This window comes from Dermacentor albipictus, chromosome 4, assembly GCF_038994185.2.
Source record: "Dermacentor albipictus isolate Rhodes 1998 colony chromosome 4, USDA_Dalb.pri_finalv2, whole genome shotgun sequence".
Lineage (NCBI taxonomy): Eukaryota > Metazoa > Arthropoda > Arachnida > Ixodida > Ixodidae > Dermacentor > Dermacentor albipictus.
Window position 1 is genome coordinate 75,635,628 of NC_091824.1, and position 20,727 is coordinate 75,656,354.

General features: G+C 47.0%; 2 protein-coding genes and 1 long non-coding RNA gene across 8 annotated transcripts in view; 1 reads left to right on the forward strand and 2 right to left on the reverse strand.

Annotated features, from left to right (window-relative positions):
- Positions 1-20,727, reverse strand: part of LOC135895879 (ensconsin-like) — a 438,594-nt gene that overhangs the window by 364,036 nt on the left and 53,831 nt on the right. The window lies entirely within an intron of this gene.
- The window catches only part of LOC139059660 (uncharacterized), a 43,386-nt gene that overhangs the window by 16,505 nt on the left and 6,154 nt on the right, over positions 1-20,727 (forward strand). The window lies entirely within an intron of this gene.
- On the reverse strand, positions 13,523-20,251 carry LOC135895877 (uncharacterized). 2 transcript variants are annotated; one of them, XR_010562508.2, is made up of 4 exons: positions 20,015-20,251; positions 17,605-17,690; positions 16,783-17,005; positions 13,523-13,617 (listed from the first exon to the last, which is right to left on the reverse strand). It is a non-coding gene; the product is annotated as an uncharacterized lncRNA (long non-coding RNA). The 2 variants fall into 2 exon arrangements; XR_010562509.2 differs by having other exon boundaries at positions 16,779-17,005.

Here is a 20,727-nt window from a genome sequence, read left to right on the forward strand (position 1 = left end):
ACCAGGTGCCCTTTTGTCGCATCGCCCAATTTTCGCGACTACACTTCCTGGACCGGCGGCGAGGCCCACAAACAGACCGAGCGGTCGAGAATGTCAACGAGACTTCTGGGAAGCCCGGGGGTGTCTAGTGGTAGCGGTGGCTACAAGCACACCCCAACCTATCTTCACGCCCGTATCCCCGAACGCTTCCCATTCAGTTCGAACCGCCTTGCCTTTTCTTCCGAGCGAGGGTGCGCATTTTCCGGCTTTTCTACGGCGCAAGCACTAAGCCGCATTTATTTCCATGCGTGGGTGTCTCCCGCGTCCCCTCTCTGTGGAGCCGACCCCCGTGCTTCGTTTGCGGTAGTTGGCTTTTACAGCACTGTGTGAAATCCTCCTGCGCTTTACAGTATACTCGTATAAACAGGGCTATGCAACAACCTCCTCCCAAACGATTCCTACAATTAACCCATGGCTCTCAGTCCCCAGCAGCTGCGGAGCACCTGACCTGTAACACAGCAGAGGGTGCTAAGAATCTCTTGGTCCTGAAAGGCCGCCAATAGAAACTAACCCCGTCAACCTGTAATTGCCGAATTCTGTAGAGTGAGGTTATAGCTTACCAGGATTCTTTCAGGAACTATCAGACATTGTTTGGGGTATCATCGGCCTTAGTGAGATTAGAACTGGTGAGGCTTACACATTGCTGAATAGCGGCCATATCTTCTGCTGTACAAGTCTCCCAGATAAGAAGCAATACGGGGTAGAATTCGTAATCCATAAAGACATTGTGGGCAACATTGACGAATTCTACAGCGTTAGTGAGAGGATAGATGTAGTCGCAATCAAACTTAATAAGAAGTATAGATTAAAATAAGTAAAAGCGTACGCTCCAACACCAAGTCACGATGATGATGAAGTAGACCATTTTAATAAGATGTTGAATTAGCGATGAGAAAAGTGTGAACTCAGTATGCGGCAGTAATGGGCGACTTCAATGCGAAAGTGGGAAAAAGCATGCTGGTGAACAAGCAATTGGCAACTACGGCGTTGATTCTGGGAACGCTAGTGGAGAGATGCTGGTAGAATTCGCAGAAAGTAATAGGCTTCGAATAATGAAGACATCCTTCAGGAAGAAACGCAGGAATAACTGGACCTGGAAAAGTCCTAATGGTGAAAAAAAGAAATGAAATTGATTTCATACTTTCATGCCGATCCCAGCATGTGTAGGATCTAGAACTTTTAGGTAGGGTAAAGGGGGCGTGCAGTGATCATAGGTTAGTGAGTGCTCGGATCATCTCAATTTGAAGAGAGAGAGAGTAAAATTGGTCAAGAAGAAACAGGCCAACCTAGAGGCAGTGTAGGCAAAAGCAGACAGATTCAGGCTGGTACTTTCAAACAAATATGCAACCTTAGAACAGATAGATGAAGATTACATAGAGGCAATGAATGAAACCGGTTGAATGAAACTAGGTTGGCTTCAGAAGCAGCAATTGAAGTGGGACGCAAGGCACCAAGGCAACCAGTAGGCAAGCTCTCCCAAGTAACAAAGGACATAATAAAGAAACGACAAAGAATGAAAATGTCCAACTCAAGAGATAAGATAAAATTCGCGAAAGTGCCAGAACTAAGTCATAGTCCAAACCATAACGTGAGAAAGACTGAAGCAGCCGTAAAAAATGGGCGCAGCCTGAAATCCTTGAAAAAGAACCTCAATATAGTACAAACCAAGATGTCTGCACTGAAAGATAAGCACCGTAATATCATCAGCGATCTCGAAGACATAGTAAAAGAAGCGGAATAGTTCTATACCGATATGCGCAATAACCAGAGGAGTCAGGTTACCTCCATTAGAAACAGTAATGATCAGGATACAGAAACTCCTCCTATAACTGGCGATGAGGTCAGAAGGGCCTTGCAAGATATGGAACGAGGAAGAGAAGCAGGCGAAGATAGAATAACAGTCGATTTATTCAAAGATGGAGGAGACATAATGCTGGAGTTTATACGAAGCGTCTATTGACTGCCAGGGACCCAGAAAACTGGAAGAATGCCAACATTATGCCAATCCACAAAAAGGGAGACGTTAAAGAATTGAAAAATTATAGGCCCATAAGCTCACTCCTAGTATTATATAAAATATTTACCAACATAATCTCCAATAAAATAAGACCAACACTGGAAATTACTCAACCAAGGAAACAGGCTGGCTTCAGGAAGGGATACTCTGCAATGGATCACATCAATGTCATTAATCAGGTTATTGAGAAACCCGCAGAGTATAATACGCCTTTCTATATGGCTTTCATAGATAACGAAAATGCATTTGGTTCAGTGGAGATACCAGCAGTCATAGAGGCAGTACAGAAAGCGTACGTAAATACCTTGGAACATATTGTTACGTAGGTAGACACCAACGAAAAGCTATTTACAAGTATATTTACAAGGCAATACGCCGCAGTTGACCAAGAGGCAACAGCCCGCGCTAGCTTCCAATCGTCGTCTTCGTCTTCTTCCTGCTCGGCTCTTCGTCATTGGGAATACTACCCCGTAGCACTACCCCCGGCGGCAAAAGCGCCGTCCCGGAGCGACTAAAGGCTGGACTCTGAAGCAGTGTAGTAGCTCTTGAACCTACTGACGTGCACGACATCACTAGACGCCAGAGTAGATGACGAGGTTGAGCTCACAGGAGTAATTTCATAAGTCACAGGCGTCACCTGGCGCAGCACGCGGTAGGGCCCTGTGTATCGCGAAAGGAGCTTTTCGGAAAGTCCAACGTGACGACAGGGCGACCACAGGAGCACGAGTGCACCAGGCGAAAACTGTACGTCACGGTGGCGGGCGTTGTACTGACGCTGCTGCGTGCTTTGCGAGTCCGTCAGTCGAGCACGGGCAAGCTGGCGTGCATGATCGGCGAGGGCGATGGCGTCGCGCGCATACTCGCTTGTTGAGGTCGCAGCGGGAGGAAGTACCGTGTCAAGGGGCAAGGTCGGTTCGCGACCGTAGAGTAGATAAAATGGAGAAAATCCAGCGGTGTCGTGCCGGGAAGAATTGTAACCAAAGGTGACGTAAGGAAGGGCAACGTCCCATTCGTGGTGGTCCTTCGAAACGTGCTTGGACAGCATGTCGGTAAGAGTACGGTTTAAGCGCTCTGTCAGGCCATTGGTTTGAGGATGGTATGAGGTAGTCAGCTTGTGTTGAATAGAGCAGGAACGCACAATGTCGGCGATAACTTTCGAGAGGAAGTTACGACCACGGTCAGTAAGCAGCTGTCGCGGGGCGCCATGCACTAAGATAATGTCACGCAAGAGAAAGTCCGCGACGTCAGTGGCGCAACTGGTAGGTAGAGACCGCGTGATAGCGTATCGGGTGGCGTAATCAGTTGCGACGGCTACCCATTTGTTCTCAGAGGATGACGTGGGAAAGGGACCGAGGAGGTCTAATCCAACACGAAAAAACGGTTACACAGGGACGGTGATCGGCTCGAGATGACCGGAAGGTAGCACCTGAGGCGTTTTCCGACGCTGGCAGGGATCACAGGCAGCAACATAGCGTCGGACGGAGCGAGCAAGACCAGGCCAATAGAAGCGGCGGCGGACGCGGTCGTACGTGCGGGTTACGCCAAGATGTCCTGCAGTGGGTGCGTCATGCATCTGAAAGAGCACAGTCTGTCGTAGATGTTTTGGCACGACAAGAAGATCAGGGCCATCAGGGAGGAAGCTCCTTCGGTACAGAATGCCACCCTGGAGGACATATCGGCGAACGGATGCGTCGGTAGGTGTAGAGCGCAGACGCTCGATGAGTACTCGCAGCGATAGGTCTCGGTACTGCTCATCGGCGATGTTAGCGAAGGCAGACACAGAGAAAATGCCGTCGGCGGTACTACTGTCGGCGTCGTCAGGCTCGTCGACCGGGTAGCGAGACAGGCAGTCAGCGTCCTTGTGTAGTCGGCCAGATTTGTAGGTGACAGAGAACGAATATTCTTGGAGGCGTAAGGCCCAGCGACCAAGTCTTCCTGAAGGGTCTTTCAATGAGCATAACCAACAAAGCGCGTGATGGTCTGTGATAACGGAAAATGGTCGGCCGTATAAGTATAGGCGGAACTTCGCAACCGCCCAAACTAGGGCCAGACACTCACGCTCAGTGATGGAATAGTTGCGCTCCGCGGGCGAGAGGATCCTGCTGGCGTAAGCGATAACACGGTCGTGGCCACGATGGCGTTGTGCCAGTACTGCACCGATTCCGTGACCGCTGGCATCAGTACGGACTTCGGTAGGCGCAGAAGGATCGAAATGGGCCAGAACGGGAGGCGTTGTGAGAAGATCGATGAGAAGCGAGAATGCAGAGGCCTCGTAATCGCCCCACTGGAAAGGGGCGTCTTTTTTCAAAAGCTCGGTTAGTGGGCGTGCTATGGCCGCGAAATTTTTGACGAAACGGCGGAAGTACGAGCAAAGGCCGATGAAGCTGCGCACATCCTTGACACACTTCGGAACAGGGAAGTGCGTAACAGCATGGATCTTGCCTGGGTCCGGTTGCACTCCATTCGCGTCAACGAGATGTCCAAGGACGGTAATCTGGCGACGGCCGAATTGGCACTTCGATGCGTTGAGTTGCAGACAGGCTCGCCGAAAAACGTCCAGGACTGCTGAGAGGCGCTCGAGGTGCGTAGCGAATGTTGGGGATAATACTATAACGTCGTCCAAGTAGCACAGGCACGTGGACCATTTGAAACCGTGAAGAAGGGAGTCCATCATGCGTTCAAAAGTGGCAGGAGCGTTACATAGGCCGAACGGCATCACCTTGAATTGATAAAGACCGTCCGGTGTAACAAAGGCAGTCTTCTCGCGGTCGAGATCGTCCACGGCAATCTGCCAATAGCCGGAGCGAAGGTCAATAGAGGAGAAATAGCGAGCACCGTGGAGGCAGTCAAGGGCGTCATCAATCCGAGGTAGGGGATACACGTCCTTTTTGGTAACCCTGTTAAAGGGAAGCTGAAACACTTTTCGAAAAAAATGAGTTCTCTGCGGCATTCTACAGTTTTGAGTCCCCTGAACACGAATATCTCGTTCAAAAAGGGCGGAAACAAGTGCAAGCGGCTGTTTTTTTCCTGAAAACGCGCTCCAGCGCCTCAGGGTATCGCGCGAACGCTGCTGTTGCCCGTGATTGGTCGGAGCCGCTGTGACGTCAGTGGCGGCAGTCGCCGGTCGGCGCCGACGTTTGAGAGTTCTGTTCTGGCTGCATAGCTGAGTCGTAAGCATTATGGAACGTTCTCGCTGTCTCGGACAGCTTGTATTTTCGCCGTACATGTTCGAACCGACAGCCGATACGGAAAACGATGGAGGCAACGGCGGCAACGACGATGTTGAGTGTGCCAAAAGCGAGAGCGATGTGCACACCTTCTCGCGCGCTGGAAATCTTAGCTGTTACGTATGCTTTTTTTTTTTCATGTAGCTGCACGTTCCAATGACGGGAGAAAAAATGCGCTAAAGTGTCACTGGGAACTTGCTGCTGGAAGAATGCCGAAGCACTAACTTCTCATTAGATTGTAAACACGGGTACAATTCCGCGATGTCAAGCACCTTGCCGCTGCTTGTCTGAAGTCCCGTGGTTTTCTGAGCGTTGATACACGATCGCGAACATAAGTGCCGCGTTTCAAAGCGCGCACATGCAGTGCTGCGAGGTGCAGTCATGGAAGTTGCTTATCGTACACATCCAGATCGAGAGGGGGGGATTATATGTGAAATATTCAGAATATGGTTCGACGACTTTGCGATTGTGGCTCGATCAAGAATCGGTATGCGCGCTCCATGCTAGTGTTGACATAAAGATATTAGGCAGTTTTAGCACCGCCGTGTGGTAAACATGATAACTGCAACCGTACGTCGAATGTCACTAGGCAAGCCTATACTCCAATTTATACCTCAGGTGCAACGCTGTGGAAGCTACGCACGAAGTCCGGTTACCAAAATTTATTACTGCGCGCGTTTCCGTCTATGGTTCGCAGCGTGCCAGCGGCATTTGCTCGCGCGAGCATGCACGTGAAGCTGCCGCGACGGGCTGCAATTAAAGAATGCCGAAAAGAAAATTGATTTAAAAGAACGTGTTAGCAGCCGTATAAGTACACGGATTTTTTCTATGGGTAAATTCTTTTTTTTTTCATTCAGAACTGAGCTTATACAGTAAAAGCTCGTTAATTCGAACCGCAAGGGGAAGCCGCTTCAGTTCGAATTAACGAAAGTTCGAACTAACGAAAGTGAAGGAGGGCAACAGTACACTGCGATTTGGAAGCAGTAGGGCATGTCAGAAATTTGGCGTGTCAGAAAGTGATGGCGTGTGCCCGCGGCACACGCCATCTTCAAGTCGAAGCTCTGGGTCCGACTGTGCCACACCACTGATGTCCGCCGAAACGAACGTTAGCCGAGGCTTAACACCATCACAATGAATCGCGTCGGCGGATACCTCCTACGCTGAAAACAGAGGTGCACAACCGATGAAGACTGCCGAGACAAAGACGCTGAACATGTGAAGGTGGCGAAAGCCCTGATTCGTTGGTTCTTGATTGCAAGCGCAGCTGCGACGTACTTGATTCGCTGTGTTTTGGAGCTTGCAGTTCCATCTCCGCACAACATTAGCAGCTGTACAAGATTTGCAAAGCCTCCGAGATTCGCAATGACCAAGAAGTCTCGGAGGTTACGTAGAACGGGGAGGCGGCAGGCGCCGCTGCCTTCTGGCTGACCCCGCGTCGGTTAGATTTTTTCCCGATTTTGCCTTCTCTCGGCGTTCTCTCCGTTTCGGAGGCAATACAGCCTTGTGTGTAGGCAGTAGGCGCGTTTCTCTGGCCGTGTGCCAGGCGAGTGTAGTTCGAATTATCCGTGAGGGAACCTTCTCGCGTTCGAATTAACGGACTTTTTTATACATAGACTTCTGTGGAGCTTGGCCGGACCAAATCGTACAGTTCGAATTATCCATAAATTCGAATTATTGAAGTTCGAATTAACGAGCTTTCACTGTATATGAAAAGTTTTCTCAAAAATCGGGTCAAGGAACACCGAACTTTTTCTAAGTGCGAACGCAGCCACTGCAAGAAGTATCTATCTCAAGCCTCCACAGCGTTGCACCTGATGTATGAAACGGAGTATAGCAACGCTAGCAACAACGCGTTTCCGCATTTGTCGTAAGGCTATCCAGCTATCGCGGCAATGGTCCGAGCACAGCACAGTTTATTTCGTCGGCACGAACTTATCTCTCCTCACCGCACTGCGCTGCAAGCTTCTTGTGCTTCGGGAACCTGTGAAACACCACATCGTCTCGCCCGCGTGTGTTCGCGCAGCCGATTGCTGCACAGAACGAGGGCATGTTGGGCGCCCTTGGCTGTAGGCACTCACGCAGCACAGAAGGAAAGAACAGTTTACGAAAATCGCAAAACCAACGTGAGCGGCGGCGGCGGCAAATCTCTCGTAGCGTCGTTCAGTAAAGCGCAGGACGGAAAGAGGCATGCCAGCGCATGCCAGCACGCCGGTCCGGCAGCTCGGTCCCCGCCAGTGACGTCACTCTCGCCGGTTCTCTCCTCTGGTAACCTCCTCACCCGGCGCTCCGGGAAGCGATGGGGGCGTGTCCGCGGGGGTGATTTAGAAAGCGATTTCCGCCCCTTATATTAACAAAACGAAGAAAAAAATTTCGGAACCGTAAATTATTAGGTCTGTTCTTCCCAATCCCAGCAATTCATGGAAATTGAAAACCGCTTCAGCTTCCCTTTAATGTGCCGATAATCTATGCAAAAGCGCCATGAGCCATCCTTCTTTTTTACCAGCACAACCGGTGACGCCCATGGACTACATGACGGTTCAATAATGTTCTTGGCAAGCATTTTGCGAACTTCGGTGTGAATCACTTGAAGCTCAGCCGGTGATACTCGATACGGGCGGCGATGAATAGGAGGGGCATCTCCGGTATTAATGCGATGTTGAACAGCTGTTGTTTGGGGCAAAGGACGATCGTTAAAGTCAAAAATATCTTGGTAGGAAATCAGAACGCGGTAGAGCGCACAAGCGTGCTCGGACGGCATGTCGGGTGCAATCATTTTCTGTAAGTTGGCGATGGTACAAGTTGCCGACTGCGATGGTAGAGGAGGATCGGTTGAATTGTCGTCTACTGAAATCGATGCTACATAGCGATCCTCGAATGAGCAAAGTTGGGCCAGAGACATCCCGCGTGGCAGCACTTGTGTCGTCAAGGCAAAATTGACGACTGGCAGGCAGACGCAATTCGCCGTAATAGATAAAATAGTATGAGGTAGTGTGATCCCGTGTGTAAGGAGGACGTCTTGCATAGGAGCCGCGATGTAGTAACCGTCGGGCACTGGTGGGGATGACACGAAGTCAACGTAAGTCAGTGCCGAAGGTGGCAACCGAACGAAGTCGACGGAACTGAGGCGAGGAAGGTGTTGTTCAGCGGGATCCAGAACAGGCAGGTCGAGGCGGAGAGTACTGGCGGAGCAATCAATGAGAGCAGAATGTGCGGAGAGGAACACGAGGCCGAGGATGATGTCATGGGAACAGTGAGCGATGACTGTGAATAGCACGGTAGTGGAGCGATCGGCGAAGGAGACGCGGGCGGCACACATACCAATTACGGGGGCTGTTCCGCCATCGGCGACACGGACAACAGGCGTCGTGGCGGGCGTGATTATTTTCTTCAGGCGGTTACGAAGATCAGCGCTCATTACCAAAACATCGCCCCAGTTTCTGTAAGAGTAGATACAGAAACACCGTAGACTTGTATGTCAAGAAGGTTCAGATAAGTGGGCAACGTCAGATGAGGATTTGGCGGCGTAGGAAGCAATGCAGCGTCACCTCGAGGCGCTGCATCGTCTAGTTTTCCGGCTGGGAGCGGCGTCCGAAGGGAGTCGGCGAATAGGAACGACGGGGCTGGGGAGAGCGAGATTGGCGTCGTTGGGGCGAAGGCGAACGAGAATAGGAGCGGTTCGGCGCAGGAGAATCGGTGGCGGCATTATGTGAGCGGGCAGCATAGGGACGAGAAAGGCCACCTGGGGGGCGAGAGGAGGCAGTATATGTAGACTGGTTCAGGGAACTCCAGCGACTGCGGCAGTGCTGAGAAATGTGCCCAATTCGATGGCAGTGAAAACAAATTGGCTTGTCGTCTGCAGTGCGCCATTCAGAGGGGTTGCGGAAACGTGGTGGGTAAGAAGGTGCGGGACGGGGCGGAATCGAAGATGCCGGGTGGGGATCAGGGCGATGGGCCGAGCAGATGGTGTGAATACCCATGTTGGCGAACTCCTGGCGGACAACTGCCTGGATCAGGGAAACAGTGACTGCAGGTGCAGTGGAGGGGCTGGAGTCGAACGCAGCCGGATAGGCGGCCTCGATCTCACGCCGGACAATCCTGGTAACATCGCCAGTGTTGTTGGGAGGAGGAGCGTCGGCACAGGAAGATGTCGCTGGGGTGTTGGGCAGACGGGCAAACTGTTGGTCGATACGTCGGCTTTTAGCGAATTCCAGGCGGCGGCACTCTTTTATAACTGCATCCACCGTCGCGACGTTGTTAAATACGAGCAGGTTGAAGGCGTCATCGGCAATGCCTTTGAGGATGTGGGAGACCTTGTCGGACTCAGTCATGTGGGCGTCAACTTTGCGGCAGAGAGCCAAGACGTCCTGAATGTACGTGACGTAGGGCTCCGTTGACGTCTGCACACGACCGGAAAGCGCCTTCTGCGCGGCAAGTTGGTGACCGTAGGGGTTGCCGAACAAGTCTCGAAGCTTTTGCTTAAGCGAATCCCAACTGGTCAGCTCATCTTCATGCGTCCGATACCAAACTCGAGGTGTGCCACCGAGGTAAAAGACGACGTTGGCGAGCATGATAGTTGGGTCCCACCGGTCATTGCGGGTGACGTGTTCGTAAAGGCTGATCCAGTCCTCGACGTCTTCCCCATCTGTTGCCGAGAATACGCCAGGATCACGGGGAGCGGAGAGGGTGATGTAGGTCGTCTAAGTGGCAGCAGGTGTCGGAGCCGGTGGAGTCGGGTTGGCGTCGCCGGGAGCCATGAAGGTCGGCTCGACGTACCGTCCACTGCGAAGCTCCGTGACGAGGTACAGGGAACGTCCACCTCCACCAAATATGTTACGTAGGAAGACACCGACGAAAAGCTATTTACAAGTATATTTACAAGGCAATACGCCGCAGTTGACCAAGAGGCAACAGCCCGCGCTAGCTTCCAATCGTCGTCTTCGTCTTCTTCCTGCTCGGCTCGTCGTCATTGGGAATACTACCCCGTAGCAATATCTACAGAGGATAAAGCTACCTTAATTCTATACTAGAAAAGCAGGAAGATAGCTATACAGAAAGGGGTCAGGCAGGCGACACAATCTCTCCGATGCTATTCACTGCGTGCTTGGAAGAACTATTCAAGCTATTAAACTGGGTAGGCTTATGAGTAAGGATCGACGGCGAATATCTCAGCAACCTTCGGTTCGCCGATGCCATTATTCTATTCAGCAACTATGCAGACGAGTTACAACACGTGATTGAGGACCTTAACAAAGAGTGTACGAGTGGGTTGAAGATTAACATGCAGAAGACGACAATAATAATGAAAAGCCGGGCAAGGGAACAAGAGCTCAAGATCCCCAGACATGCTCTAGAGTGTATGAAGGAGTGCGTTTACCTAGGTCAATTAATCACAGGGGACCCTGATCATGAGAAGGAAATCTATTGAAGAATAAATGTGGGTTGGATCGCTTTCGGCAGACGTTGTCAGCTCCTGAATGAAAGCTTACCATTACCATTGAAGAGGAAAGTATACAATCACTGCATTTTACCAGTACTGACATATGGGGCAGAAACTTGGAGACTGACAAAGAAGCTTGCGAACAAGTTAAAGACCGCGCAAAGAGTCATGAAATGAAAATTGCTAGGCATAACGTTAAGAAATAGAAAGCGAGTGGTTTGGATCAGAGAGCGAACGCGTATAGACGATATTCTAATAGACATCAAGAGAAAAGACTGGAGCTGGGAGGTCATGTAATGCGCCGGTTAGATAATCGTTGGACCATTAGGGTTACAGAATGGGTACCAAGATAGGGGATACGCAGTCGAGGACGGCAGAAGACTAGGCGGAGCGATGAAATTAGGATATTCGCGGGCGCTAGTTGGAATCGGTTGGCGCAGGACTGGGGAAATTAGATATCGCAGGGAAAGCCCTTCGTTCGCAGTGGACGTAAAACTGGCTGCTGATGATGACAACAGCGACAACAGCTCCCTATAGAGTACTCAGAGAAGCTGATGTACGGCATCACTTAGTGTTGCAGATAATCGAGGTCTTTCCTCGAGAGGGTATCAGAAGTGGCTCTGATGCAGCGTGGTGTGTTGAACGGCTTGCACCACTTTCTTTAATTGCTCGCTTCGTTTTCTCCTGTCCCTTTCTTTCCTCCTTCTAGAGCTCTTTCTTACACATGCGCTGCCTTTTTCGTACCTCAGATTTTTTACACCATGTTGCACCATTTTACCATGTTTTTTTTTTCTTTACTTTTTTTCCCCGGGTAACCGTTTTACCGTTTCATGGCGCTAGTTTCTTTTTATACCATGTTGCATTGTTCTTTTATTTACCTTTTTAACAATCTCCCTTTTGGAGCTGCAATCTTTTTCTTGTTGCCGTATTTTGATTCTTGTTTTATATTGTTGTCACGGCGTTGTTTTCTATGCGGACGGGATTTCTATCAGTGGGTGTGCGGCTCAGCCGTCGCCTCGATCGGCAATGGTGGTGGTCAGTTGTCCACAAATCGAATGTTTTCTGACGCATGCGCTGTGGCTATGAATGATGAATGCATATATACGGGTCATGTTGCGTGATATCTTTAGTTGGAAGCAGCGCTCTGTAGCACGAACGTCACCTCGTTCGTTGCTGCTGCCGCATTTGCTCACGCCAGCGTACTGACAGCGAGTTTCCGCGGTCATCGAGCGAGATGTGTTCTTGCTTACGCGCGCGCGCATTACACTGCGCTCGTTCATTTATTTATTAAAGGAATGTTTACAAGTTCACACGGCCGATAAAACTACTGCCCCACTTCATATAGCTGTCCACTAATTTCCTATGACAATCGATGCTTCGCCTTGCGGGCGAAACTGCGACTTTTTAATTACTCGGTCAATTTTGTGAGCGATTTCATTAACACTTCAATAATTTGGCCTTTAGCGTGTTCGAAAAGAATTGTTTCTTTTTTTTTGCAGTGCTGTGCATCTATCTATTTCTTCTCAATGTACTTCAGCATCATTTCTCATTTTATTCGCATTATCCTTTAATTTATCTTGTTTGATCTCAGATCGTAGGTTATTGAGAATGGGACCAATTCGGGCAACTTAAGTAATTTGGCTCCATTTTTCTTGCTGAAGTAAATTGTTGCATCATGTTGCGCCGTGTGTAAACAAAGTCGTCACGAACAAACGCACATAATCTTTCTCATTGCCAGGCTCATAAACACTGTTCGCACTGGGAAAGATGCGGCTATTACATGGGCCTAGGCGGTATTCACTTGCGATAGATAGGCTGTTTCAACGCACACTTTCTAAATTTTTAAAAAATTGTCTGTCGCATATGGCACAATTCTAGTGCATGAGCTGGCCTACTCGAAAAGTCGGACATTAGTTAAACAAAGAATTGATGTGCATAATCGAGTAAATGTCCAAAATTACCTCATTAACTTTTCAAACTAATTACCTTATGGCACATATTGTAATCTACAAATTCTCGGGTGAGACTGCAAGGCATATCCACTTCAAAATTTTGTCTTTTAATATAATTGTAATTTACTGAACATGCGCCGTCAAACATGCGGTAAAAATGCCCTGTCGTTCCATTTAATTTCTTAATAAAACGTTGTTTTATGCATTCAAGCATAAAAGTGACTGGAGCGCCAATTACTTTCTCCGAAACGTTCGGGAAATACTATCACGAAAGCGGTGTCATCCTGTGAATTCGTTCCTAGTGGGTCCGCCTTGCGAAATCCCCGCCTAGAATTTGTAGATTGCAATATGTGCCATAAGGTGATTAGCCAAATATAACTATAGGTTATATAACAAGTTGTCACCATACCGTTTCGAAGGGATGCCATCATTACCATCACCGTCATCAACAGCCCTTACAAAAAATGTTGTTGGAAATCCACTGATTTTCCATCGATATATTATTGTACCATCAACAGAAAAATTGTGGAAATTCCATTGGCATTTCATGGAGGATCTGTTGAGAGATCATGGAAAAGTGGCCACCGTGAATCCATTGTATTTCCATGGGAGTATTATGGTGTGGTATTTCCATGGGGTCTCCATGGTATTTTTATTGTGTTGTTTTTTCATGGGATCTTCATTGGATTTTCATTGTAGTGTTCTTCCACTGGGTTGTCATTGTATTGCGCAGTATCTTCATGAAGTTGTCATTGCATTTAGTCCTCAATGCAATGACTTCATGTAAGATGCTTACTGAGGCTGAATATGAGGTGCAGCCAGCAGTAACAAACAAGAAGGCATATAAAAAGGCATGGTCTTACTTCATTTTATTTATCACGAAAGCAAGGATAGGCTCTTCTTGATGTATGGAACACTGGCTCCCGGCAACTGAGCAGGTGTATCCTGGAAACATACGAGTAAATGAAACAATGTGCAGCTCTGGCAAATTAAATTAGCAGGCAATAGTGATTATTTAAGCAACAAAACTAAGAAATAAATATCTGCTAGAAGCTTTCATGTTTAATCCATGTACTACTGATGTTCTGTATAAGGAGCTATAATAACAGTATAAGGAGTCATGGTAAATGTGGTAAGAGCTTTCTACAAGCTGCTAGACAAAAAGTATACAAGTGAGCTTCTATGCAGATTTAACTAGCTTCATGCTCGAATTATCTGCCCAAAAAATCCTGTAATATTTTTGTTTTATCCTTGATTAAATGTTATTACAAATAGCATTATGCTTTCGATTATCTGATGGTCACTATGGCAATGCAAAGCTTGAACATAGCAAGCGAAAACATTGCATCTGGAATTTACTACTTCCTGTCACCCTTTAATTGGTTTAAGAGAAAACATTCATCTTTAAAGTAGGTGCAGCCTGCTGCTTACACATGACAGCAGTGGTGGTCAGACATGCAGCAAATGAACTAAATCAGCTCCATGCTCAACGTGACTGTCACACGAATGTGATGGGGCTCTTCCTCTCTGTGCATTCACTAAGTTCCTGCTAGAGTGAACCTTTCATGCAACATATATATTTGACACTTTATAATAACAATAAGCGCTAAGTTAACCCAAGAAGTCTTGAAAAATAGTGCAGGCTTTTCTTAGTAAAGAAACAAAGCTATAAGATAGCCAGCACATAGCAAATCGCCGAGCATATATTAAAATGTGCCATCAGAAATAGCTGGTGCAGAAGTCGACCTAGGAACATATGTGTGCTATCTGGCCACCTATGATCTTGAAGCAGCACACTTACATCTGACACGTACACTTAGAAAGGGCATACACAGGTGCCGGACTGCAACTACTGCTTTATTGCTCAAAGACCCATCTTTTATAGTGTCTCTTGTGAAGCGTACATGCCCTGATGGCAGTGAGGTGAGACAAGAGCCAGGATAAAATGCACAAAGAACACAAATAAAGATGAAATTTTTGGATTTCCACTCTATGAATAACCAAAGTCCAAGATAGCAGCATGCTTCTTCAGAGAATGATACTGAGGGGCAACTGATACACCTATCTTTCCATTTGTCAATTTCTATTGCTTCAAGAAATTCCCGTTTGCTTTTTGTGTTCTCTGCGCACAACTTCCGTATCTTTCAGTATGGGTTTGCAGCCACAATCCTTGCAATGAAACGCTCAATGATCTGAATCTTTAGCCATGTAGTGATAGTTGTGCTCAGTTAGCCTTGCACTCAAGGACCTGCCCGTCTGCCCAATGGATACCTTGTTACAGGACAGAGGGAGCTTATAAACCACTCTTTCTGAACAATTCACACATGGCTTTCAGTGGTTGATTGCACAGGCACTTGTTCCTTTTTTCGCGCCATTCCCCTTTTTGCACAGGCTCGACAATCACAGAGGCGCGCAAAACACCACATCAATGCCAGCCCTGTGACCTATCTTTAGCAGATTTGGGAAATTGTGAGTACATAAGGCATGACCAGCTTGTAATGCCTTGTGACTGTGCGTGGATCCGCTAGTCTTTTCTGTCTTCTTATGTAAGCATTCTGCAACTGATCAAGAGCTTCGATGAATACCCAGAACTCCTGAGGCAGGTTACCTGGTTTGCTAAGCTTGTTTCACATTTGTGATGGCATGTTTTTTGCAGTGTGTTAAGAAAGCAAGAGCGGACAGTCATCCTTTTCACAAGCTTTGAATGGGCCGAGTGGTAGGGAAGGGCAGCTTTGTTGCTCCTTGGCTCATAAGACCAACAGATTTGATCAGAGGATACATATACACCAAAGTCTAAAAACCTAATAAAACCGCTGATAGGTAGCTTATGTGTTAGTAACAATAACGTGATGCATTTATAAAACACTGCATTGGTGTGTATGTTGGTATTATGAACCAAGGAGCAACAAATCTGTCCTTCCCTACCAATCGGCCCATTCAAAGCTTGTGAAGAGGGCGATTGTCCGCTCTTGCTTTCTTAACGCACTGCAAAAATCATTCCATCACAAATGTGAAACCAGCTTCACAAACAAGGTAACCCGCCTCAGGAGCCCTAGGTATCCATCGAAGCTCTTGATACGTTTCAGGTTACTAAACACAAAAAAGTGAGCGGATCCACTGCAGTCACAAGGACTGTCAAGATAACGCAGTCATACCTTATGTACACACAATGTCCCACAATCTGCAAAAGATAGGTCAAAGGCAGGCGTTGATGTAGTGTTTACCACACCTGTGCAGTTGTCGATCCTGTGCAAAAAGGTGAATGGCACAAAAAGAAAGAACAAGTCCCTGTGCAGTCAACCATCGAAAGCTCTATGTCACTTGTGCAGACGGAGTGGTTTATAGGAGCCTTCTGTCCTGTAACAAGGCATACACTGGGCAGACATGCAGGTGCTTGAATTTACAAGGCTAAATGAGCACATTTATGCCTGCACGGCTAAAGATACAAGTCATTTAGCCTTTCATTGCAAGGATTGGGGCTGCAAACCTGTCCTGAAAGATACGGAAGTTTTGCGCAGGGAACGCAACAAAGCAACAGAAACTGACAAATGGAAAGATAGGTCTATCGGTTGCACCTTGGTATCATTCTCTGAAAAAGCGTGCCGATATTTAGACTTTGATTATTCAGGGTGGGAATCCAAAAATGTCACCTTTATTTGTGTTTTTTTGTGTGTTTTACTTTCGCTCTTGTCACACCTCACTGCCATCAGAGCACGTGTGCTTCTCAAGTGGCACTACAAAAGACGGGTCGTCTTTAGGCAATATTGCAGAATGTGCAGTCCAGCGCCTGTGTATGTCCTTTCTATGTGTACGCGTATGTGTCAGATGTAAGTGTGCTGCTTGAATGCTGCTTAAGCAGCTGTGATCAATCTATAGCTCAACCAATCATTTCTTTTATCAGGCCTCTAAAATGTGTGCATAACTTTCTGGCCATAATGTAAATAATGAAAGAAGGGAACTATTTGTTTTCTACAGCAAATATTAGGAACACTTACTATACTTCATCCAGTTGCTAACAGCACAGTTTGTAGAAATAGCCTTTCTTCAACTTATATGCATGTTCTGATTTCATTATTTAAGACTACATGACTATTAAAATAGCGTACACACCTATCGGTCTCCACGCACACAGTGTTGAGGGCCTCCTCTTGAACCGTCTCGCCACGTAGGCAGCTCTTCCCCCAAACAGCGGCTTGCTGTGGAGCCCACCATCAGTAAAGACGTGGTGCAAAAGTGCCCCGACGAATTTTCCACGGCCACTGGTACAGTCAGAGGCCTGGCTCAGCCGATCGAGGATGTTCTTATCAATCAGCGTCCGACCACCAATGTCAACCTGTAGAAAATTAAGCGACACTTTAAAAGCTCACTTTTGATCACACAGAGCATAAAGGTGAACAATTTATCATCAAAAGGACAAGCCATAAATGACAGCAGAAGAAAAATAAATGTCTTGCAGCCCCGTTGCGTGGTTTGCATTGCAGAGGCATTTTTTTGACAGTTGCTTGCAGTTACTGACACTGCAGCACATGTGCGAACAAATATAAGTTGTTCAGAGGTGGACTTAGTAGTTGCCGGCTGGTTGCCCACAGATACACAAGCTGTCGTCAGTGAGCGTGTTCTCGTACACGATCATTGTTAATTATTGCTAAATAGCATACAGCACCAGCAACTTTCCTGCAACGGCTTGTTACCTGCCATCATGCTGCCCAGATATCAATTTTAGTCATAGTCACACATCGCAAGATCAACTGCAAATCTTTAAGTGATCCATACAGATCCCTTTCGCTATGTCAAGTGATTCCAGGGGCCAGAAGTTGGGAAACACTTATTTAATCATGCTTTGTTCACGGAATCACTTCAAGTGCACTATATTGCCAAAAAAGAAAGCAAAAGAAAGAAGGGAGAACAACTGGCAGCACACAATAAGCGTACCTGTGTGCAAGCAATTACTGGTTCTTCTGGCTTGCTCTCGATGTTGTTGAGGATTTTTCGTAGCCTCTTCACTCTCTTGCCAGCTTCTGCATAATGAGAAAGCAATACAACCGCTGAATAAAAGTAATATGTACTTCAACCATTTCAGCGATAAAGCACCAAATGCTACTTCCTTATGCAGCGAAATATGTCACACTTAATAATGAATTTTGCGACCCTTGGGTTCTTTTTGTGCATCAGTCACTGATGCGTGATTTGGCGAGCCTGGCATTTAACATGAGTCGGATGCATGACACTTCGTGATAGTCGAGTGAAGCCGAGAAGCCTTCCATTAAAGTGTTGCAGGTCTTCACACATGCTGCACAGATAGTTTTGAATTCAAGAATAGGCATGTTTATCCACAAAATTATTACAAAAAATTTATGGGTATTTCTTTCAAGCAGCAAAAGGGAACAAATCAGTATGATCAATACATCTAAGTTGTTTAAAATATGCTTCAGTATTCAATATTCCTCATAAATTCTAGTACGGATTGAATACTACCAGACCATACACTGCTGCAGTGTGCTTTTTTGTCCCGAGTCATGGAGTTCCATACATAAACCGGCTAGAGGGCCTCGACACCTATACTTCCATAAATATTACAGGGCGTGTACACAGGAGCGTTCGATGTGGAAGGGCATGTTCAACTGGTTCTTGTTATGTTAGCACTGTTTATTCGGTGTGGCAAAGTAGATTCGCACATGCAGGGAAGGGCCTTAAAGATCCTTTGTTATATTCTCAGAAACCATTAAATAGATGGTGTAAGATTGTTGCCTGCTGTTGATGTGTCACGCAAGTTTGCACCAGTGTCAGACACAATGTGCCCTGCATTCCTCTCCAGATGCTGTGGATGACAGTATTTAAAGTATTTTATAAATGCAGTATTACATATCAGCTACACAGTGAAATGCCACCAATAATAAAAAATGTATATAAGTGCTTGATGCTTATGTAACCAAGTGTTTCTTGCTACCAGCTACTGTGTTAGCAATGTATTTTATTTATGTGACTGAATGAATTAGTTGAATATTTTTATTGTCCACTGCATATGTTTTAGGTATACTGAAATAGCAAGAACCAAATTCTTTTACCAACAGTTTTTCACAGGGCGGTTAAGAAAAAAAAAATTTCGAAAGAAAGTGTCTGATATTACGACATCTTTATGACAAGGCACTTTTCTGTGCGAACATACAAGTAAAAATTTGGGCGCTCTGAAGGGAAAAATAACCCAGATTTGGTCTAAAGGTTGCATCTTTTCTCTCATATTCAGAGGCTTGCATGCTTTCATAACCTTATTTCTTTCTTTATTGCAAGAAGGCATATATTTATAGTAACACCGGATTAACAAGTCTTTTTCTGTAATACACTACAGGTTTGAGTAAAATCTTGTTCTTTAAAATATCCAGAGCACACAAATAACTTCACAGAAATAATTTTGCAACATGAAAAAGATACCCAGGGCTGAGAGAGAAACTAACTGGTGGCGTCAATCACATGCGCTTTAGGCATTTTTTTTTCTACTTTTTTACAACACGGTAGCATTCGATTCGCGAACGATCAACCAGCCTCTTTTATAGGACGATCCGCGTTTATTAGACATGACACGATATCGGCCACGACATTTCTGCATGATTATTTGATGACAATACAAGGAAAAGACGGTCCGCCAATTCGATTTTCATATAAACGGCTGTGCATGGGTGCTGCTGCAACGGTAATACTTGAAACAGGGTCAAGCAAGTTAAACGTTCAAATTCTGTGATTTTACTATCCAAAGCCACGATCTCACTACAAGGCACGCGGCAGTGTACAACTGAATTAAATTTGACCACGACCCCGACCTTTAACAAGCACCCATATCCAAGCACGAGCGTTTTTTGCATTTCGCCCCATCGAAATCCGGCTGCCGCAGCCGGAGTTGCACCTGCGGCCTCAAGGTCAGTGGAGCAACACTACCGCGACGGGTGGGGACGACCATGACAACACAGGAACAGGCGCCCTTGTTTTAAGTGTTTTCGTGCATTTCAGTTCGCGATAAACTTGGCTACCGTGTAGTACAGACGAATAGGCCAAGCTGCTAAATACACAGCTTAAACAGACGACATGACCCCACCTTGGCGCTCGATGGACCGAATGAGCATGCAACACGCTACACATGCACCCGGGACCGGCCCGGCACGAAATGTTTTGAAACACCGACGCGGTGCACCACGCGTGAATCAGACATACAGCTCGGAGTGGTTGACTCACACAGCGCGAGCGCCACAGGCGAAAGTCTGCCCGACGTACACCCAGAGACAAAAAAAGCGCCCCGCGACTTCTACGACACCAGTCAGAACGTTGCCGAACAGACAAGAAACGCGCTTACCGTCGGGTCAGCCGGCGCTCCATTCTTCATGCACGCTTCCACGCAGCCCAGTCGGTGGCATACCTCCGCGTCAGCCAGTGGACGGACGGGCACATTCAGCTTTTCGTCTCCGACGCTCTTGGCAAAAATGTCTCTTGTCCGCGCAACAGCAGATCACAACGCACACGCATGCTTAGAGCTCACGACGCACACAACGTACACACGGAGACACGAAAAAAAGCAAAATGGCGACGAAAACGAATGCCAAACAACCAAACACGCAAGAAAAGAAACAAATTTCAATGTTGCTTGTTAACTTTTGTACATTTCGCTAGGTTTGGTAAAAAACTTTCAAAAATAGTTTGTTCGGGAAGAACTTCTATAATTATTTTGCACAGCTGTCAGTTATACACAAAGTGTAATAAAATAAATTATCTTGCTGCGCAAATCGCAATTGTCTGCGTTGAAACAATGATTCAGTATCGATGGCAATGTTGAAGCATCGCCTCCGAGATTTCCTCCGTGACGACACATCGTCTCGATCTCGAAGGCAACAAATGCATCAAGTTGTCACGAAGCGAGTAGTCGCAAACGGTGGCGATTTACCACTGGTTTGGCTCATTCCCTAAGTGCTCGTTGTTGCAGCCGCGCGAATGCAGTGGCAAAGCTGTGCTGATTAACCAATGCGCTGAAGGTTACCTTACGCGGCAACGATGGCGCGAGAAGAAGTGAAC